Raw genomic sequence first — 6,426 nt, forward strand, 5'->3', positions numbered from 1 at the left:
TTGTCTCACTAAAAATCACATCCAACACTCTAAAACTAAGCACATTGAAATAAGACATCACTTCATTAGAGACCATGTCACTAAGGAAGATGTAGTTCTAGAATTTGTTGATACTTTGCATCAATTAGCGGATATCTTTACAAAACCTTTAGACAAGGAACATTTTTGGACACTTAGGAGAGAATTAGATTTAACTGACCTATCTTCACTTAGTGTTTAAAATAATTTTAGCACTTTTAAGACTAAATGAAAAATGCTTATAATAGTAATTTCTGATTACATTCATTGCTATTAGTTAGGGGGAGTTTATGATTCTTGATGAAAAATTAACTTTATGTTCAAATGTAGTTTAAGGATTAATTTGATTGATTGAACATAATTAATTTTTGATATATGGGTTGCCAATACCACTAGAGAAGATTAATTTAGCATTTTTGAATGTTTAAAATACAAATTTTTGAATTATAGGGCAGAGGGAATCGATACCCCCTTGAAGGGGGGAATCGGTTCCCCCCAGGGGAATCTATACCCCCTGAGGGTTCTGGTTATATCACGCCCAGAACTCTTTCTTTGCCTCAAACTCTTTTCTCTCCTTCTTCACGCCGTTCCCCCTCTCTCTCTCTCCCTATCTCCATTTTTGCCTCAAATCAACGTTTCTTATCGGAATTCTTCAAATATCATCTTCTAAACCTGCTAGCATCATTAAAATCGTGCAAACAACATCAAAATCCACTCAATCTCATCTTTCAAGGTAAATTTTTCTAAACTCTCTATTTCATTGATTTTGAACATAAGACTAGTTTCAATTAGTTCTAAATAGAAATAGTGACCGGGCATTGCTTATTAGTGTTTAGAAACTAAATTTTTACAACTAATTTCATCAAAAACACAAGATTTTTTCCAAAATTTTTGAAATTTTCTAAATAAAAAAAATTATTATTGTGTTTTGATTGAATTATGTTGTTGTTATGAAAACTATACATATATTGATTTTCAAAATCTCATTTTTCAATAAGTTTTTCAAAATCTTTGCCCATTAGGATTAGTTTAAGAGAACCTTGAAATATTGAGAACTCAATTGAGTTTTGGGATTGATTGAATTGCATACATGTGTTTTCTAAATTGTAGGTTATCCATTCTATTCCGATTTCCTAAACCATGTCCAATCCTAAACGTGTTAGGTCATCATCTAGTCGCTCAAACCGTCAATCCAACCCACCTCCAAATCCTCCTCCTATTCCTGAAATTCCTATTCCTAATCCCGTTGATCCTTATATGACTATCCAAAACTCGTGCTTCAATCATCATGGTCCTAGAAATCATCGTTTTTGGTATTATCAATATTTTGACTCTTACAAAATTAGAGAAGAACATATCCCTTCTCGTCAAGCTATGATAGATATCGATTTTAGATATCTTCCTCTTTTACAAGAGTGGAAATTTGATAAACTTTGTGACCTTGAACCTATAGTTTACCATCAACTTGTTCGTATATTCTATTCTAATGCCATTTGTATTAAAAACCGAGCTCAAACTAAAACCATAGCAGTTCGTTCCTATCTCCTAGGATAATTCATCCATTTTGACTCGGCTTACATAGCTAATGAATTAGGATTAGATAATGATGGTATATCAAATGAAAAACAGTTTTTAGGTTCTCGTTATAAAAGAAGGGATAGTGCGAGTGTCTTAGATCTTCATGATCGTTTTCTTCATCTAATGATTTCTTGGTGGTTTCGACCATCCTGAGGTCGTTACTCTACTCTTCGTGCTTTAGATATTTGGTGGTTACACGGTTTCCAAAACAATATTAAAATAAACCTACCTCAGATTATTTTTGCTGAAATTGTTGAAACCGTAAATCTTGTTCCTAATAAGAAACTCTGTTCATCTCTAGTTTACGGTTGCATTCTGAGTAATCTATTTTATAAAGTCGGACTTAGGGTAGGTCTAGATGCCATCTTTCCTCTAAAGAAACAAATTAATCTTCTTTCCTTAACGAGAGCGGGATGGATAAAGAATAAGGACACCGGTGAATGGGTTCGATCTTCTGAAAATACTCCGGGAGTTAGCTCTTCTCAAGCTCCACCAAAAGCTAACGACGATCCCGAGCTTGAACAATTAATGCAAGATATTGACGAAGCCGACGATGAGCCTGAACAACACGAGGAACAAGCTCAGCAAGAAGATCATGTGCCTTCATATTTTCAATCATTTATGGAGACATTTGATTTCCGTTATGCATCATTGGATTCTCGCTTCACTTCCATAGAATCTCACTTCTCGACTATGGAAGCTCAACAATTGGAAATTCTCCGGGAGATGCGTGCAAACAATGAAGCAACCAACGCTCGTATTAATGAACTCACTCATGAAATGGCAGCGACGATCCTCCTACGGATGCTTGAACTTTGATCTTTGTTTTGTTTGTTTGGATTGAACTTGAATAATTGCATTATTGTTAAAACATTTTGAATGTTTTTGGATTGTTTATTATTGGTTGTTCGAACTTATGTTTAATACATTTGATTTGGATTTCGTGTTTATTTTGTATCTTTAGACATATATGACCAATTATCCATTACATGTTTATGAATATTGATTATGAAACTAATGGCTAACCTCTCTTTTGATTGTGTTCTTAGCAATTTAAGCTATATATATATAATCAATTGGCTAAATGATTTCAAAACCTTGTTTAAAATCTTTTACGAGTCTTTTTGATTTAACAAAAAAGGGGAGATAAAAGCGTTTTTGTAGAGGAATAGTGTTAAAGTAAGGGGGAGTAGTATTTTTCAAAATCAAAATTCATTTTGAAATTAGAAAATCTTAAAATGTTTTGTTATATCAAAAAGGGGGAGATTGTTGAAAACATTTTGATGTTTCGATATAACAAATTAAATTAAAAGAATTTTAATTTTGAAAATGATTTTTCTAAGTATATTCGATATATTAAATCGAATATCAAAATATTACTCAAAGTATTTTAAAGTTCATTTTAAATCCTTACTCAAGTGTAAAATTAAGTTTTAATCTTAAAATAATTTCAAAACGATTTTACAAAATATTTTGAACCATTTCAAAGCCAAAAATTCCAGATTGCTCAGAGGGAACCGATTCCCCCCTAAGGGGGTACCGATTCCCCCTAAATGGTTTGGCTCCGAGAATTCCAGTATGCTCGGAGGGAACCGATTCCCCCCAGGGGTACCGATTCCCCCCACTGTTCAACGATCGAAATATTTGAATTTTACACTTAGGGAACCGATTCCCCATGAGGGGTACCGATTCCCCCCACGCTCCAAGTAGAAATATTAATTGTTTTCACACTTAAACGACTCCCATAACTTCATTAATGATTCCAAACGTTCAGAAGTGATTCAAGGCGTATTTAAGCAAGCTTAGAGCCATTGACCAATAACAAGAAACATCAAGCAACTAGAATCAAGAGAGAATCAAAGAGAAAGCATCAAACCTAAAGTTTGAGCATTTCAAGCCAATTTTCATTCAATATTCATTTTGCTTTCAAGAACACTTATTGTGCTCAATTGTATTATTCTTGAGTGTTCTTTTCTTTATTCTAGAATTGTGCAAACAATCTACCTTGTAAGGATTTCCTTGTAAGTTTGCAAATTTGTATTGTTCTCTTTGGGAGAGAGTGTTCTCAAGAATTTGGGGTATAATTCTTGAGGGTTTGTAAGGTTACTCTTTGTCCTCAAAAGAAAGACAAATTAGTGAATTTGTGGAAAATCCTTAGTGTGGACAGCTAAGGTAGTGGACGTAGACTTTAGTTGAGAAAGTCGAACCACTCTAAATCGCTGTGCAATTACTTTCAATTTTCTGCAAAAGCTTCCACCAAAATTTTAATTGCCAATTCACCCCCCTCTTGGCCATATTCGTCGATCGATTAACTCAACAGTATCGTTATCTCTTCATTGGGTATCAATATTGTTCATCGGGTATCGATACCCAAGGGTGGGGCATTAGTACCATCTTCATATTTCAAATTTTAGTAGCAAATTTTGGTATAGGTACTCATGGGAGTATCAATACCATGTGAAGGGTATCGATACCCTAAGTAAGGGTATCAATACTGAGTTAATTTTCAAAACATTAAATCTAATTCTGATATAGATACTCAAGATGGTATTAATACCCTAGTAAAAAAGTACTAATGCTCCAAGTAAAAGTATTGATACCAAGGGTGAGTACCAATACTCATTGATTAGTATCAATACAAAAGAATTTAGTATTAGTACCCTCTTCTTGAATTAGGTAAGGAACTCAATTTGGCCAAGGGGTTTGGAATGGGGGTTTAATAACACCAAGACTTCACTAATAAAAATACAAGTGAAAACAATTAATAAAGGCAGCTACAACTAGAAACAATATGTGACATAAACTACAAGAAATTTCTATTGTTGTAACAAAATTATTTATCACTAAAATTACTAAATTTGTCACGATATTTTTTTTTGATGAATTTTATTTGTTACCATGTTTGTTAAAACAATCTCGTCATGTAAAGTATATTGTGACAAAATTGTGTTTGTTACTATTTTATATTATTTATCGTAACAATGAAATTTTGTTACTATAATTAACTTGTCATGAAAAAAAATTGTCACAATCAATTAAATATTTTGTTATGAGAAATACATTTTGTCATAACTAACTTGTATTTTAACATCAAGTATAGAATATTTTTGTGACAAAAATACATATTGTAACAAAAATAATTTCTCACTATTTCTATTTCATTGGTAAATATAGCTTATAAAGACAAATTGTTAAATTAAAATATTTTTTAAAATTAACTTAAATTATAATATAGAATAAAAAAATCGTGACAAAAAGACTTATTATAAAAAATTAATTTCCCACAACTTTTATTTTGTGACAAAATAAATTTTACATAATTTCTTGTTTTGAGTAAATTTAATATGTTATTGTGACTAAATATTTTTTTACAATTTATTATTATGAAAGATTATCATTTGTCATAATTTTATATTGAGAATTAATATTTGTTATAAATAATTATTATGACTAAGTAATTTATCAAGATTTGTAATCTTGAGAAAATATTGTGATTAAATAAATTTGACATAATTTCTTATTTTGACTAAATTTCATATGTTTTTGTGGTTAAATAAATTTTTCATAATTTATTATTGTGAAAAATATTTTTTTTATAAATTTTTTATATTGAGAAATTAATATTTGTTATAAATTATTATTATGACTAAATAAAACTGTCATAATGAGTTGTTGAGAAAATATTATAACTAAATAAATTTAAAATAGTTTTTTTTATTTTGACTAAATTTAATATGTTACTGTGATTAAATAAATTTACCACAATTTATTAATTTTGCAAAATTATTTTTTTCATAATTTATTTATGTGGTTAAATTAATTTGTCATAATTTATTTATGTTAAAAAATAGAATTTGTTGAAATTTATCATGATAACTAATAATATATTTAAAAATATTATAATAATAAAACTAATATTAAACATTTTATGAATAAAATTTTATAAAAACATAAAGTCATTTTCTAGAAATATAAATAAATTAAAATCTATCACGACGATATATAAATCCTTCTATACCTACAATTAAATACAAAAATTTAAATTATATTAATTTTTTAATAAATATTTTAAAAATAACATATAGACTATATTTTATTATTAAAAATTAAATTATAATAGTACTTTGAATTTTGATTGGGTAAAATATCAATATTTTGATTCCTGGATCTAACATTCTATGAACATGTTAATATTATAATAAATAAGTGTGAGAAAATAAATAAATAAATCAATAATATTAGACTAGTCTTAATTTTTTTTATTTTAAAAGAATATAACTAAGTCCTAAGAAGAAGGCAACTAGTGGACTAAAAAAAACCAAAGGATGAAAAAGATGGAATTAGTTAGAGAGAATAGAACACAAATAGAAAAAAATTCACATGGCCAAAATCTCCGATGAAATGAAGTCAGAACTTGTTACTCTGAAAACTAACACAATAAAATCATATAACGACTTCGAGATTATAAAAAAATATTTGTAGCAATTTGATCTACTAACTACCATTAATCTTGATGAGCTTAAATCTTTATATATGCAATTCACATTATATTAATTGTCTATTCACAAGAACACCACAACAACAAATCCCTAAAAGGATTAAAACCTAAAAAGAAAAAATCATAGGTCCCAACAAAAAAACATTCACAAAGATAACTCTAAGAACATGCAAATCAAATAACAGTCTCAAACTAAATAAATTAATTCAAGTTACGTTGGAGGTATATAATTTTTGTCCCTTTACAAATAAACATATGCTTTTTTTCTTTGTGGAGTTCACAATATACATTCATAAAACAAGAAGAAAAATTTATTTTCATTCTATTTTTTA

Source organism: Hibiscus syriacus, unplaced genomic scaffold, assembly GCF_006381635.1.
Source record: "Hibiscus syriacus cultivar Baekdansim isolate YM2019G1 unplaced genomic scaffold, ASM638163v2 tig00111841_pilon, whole genome shotgun sequence".
Taxonomy (NCBI): Eukaryota; Viridiplantae; Streptophyta; class Magnoliopsida; order Malvales; family Malvaceae; genus Hibiscus; species Hibiscus syriacus.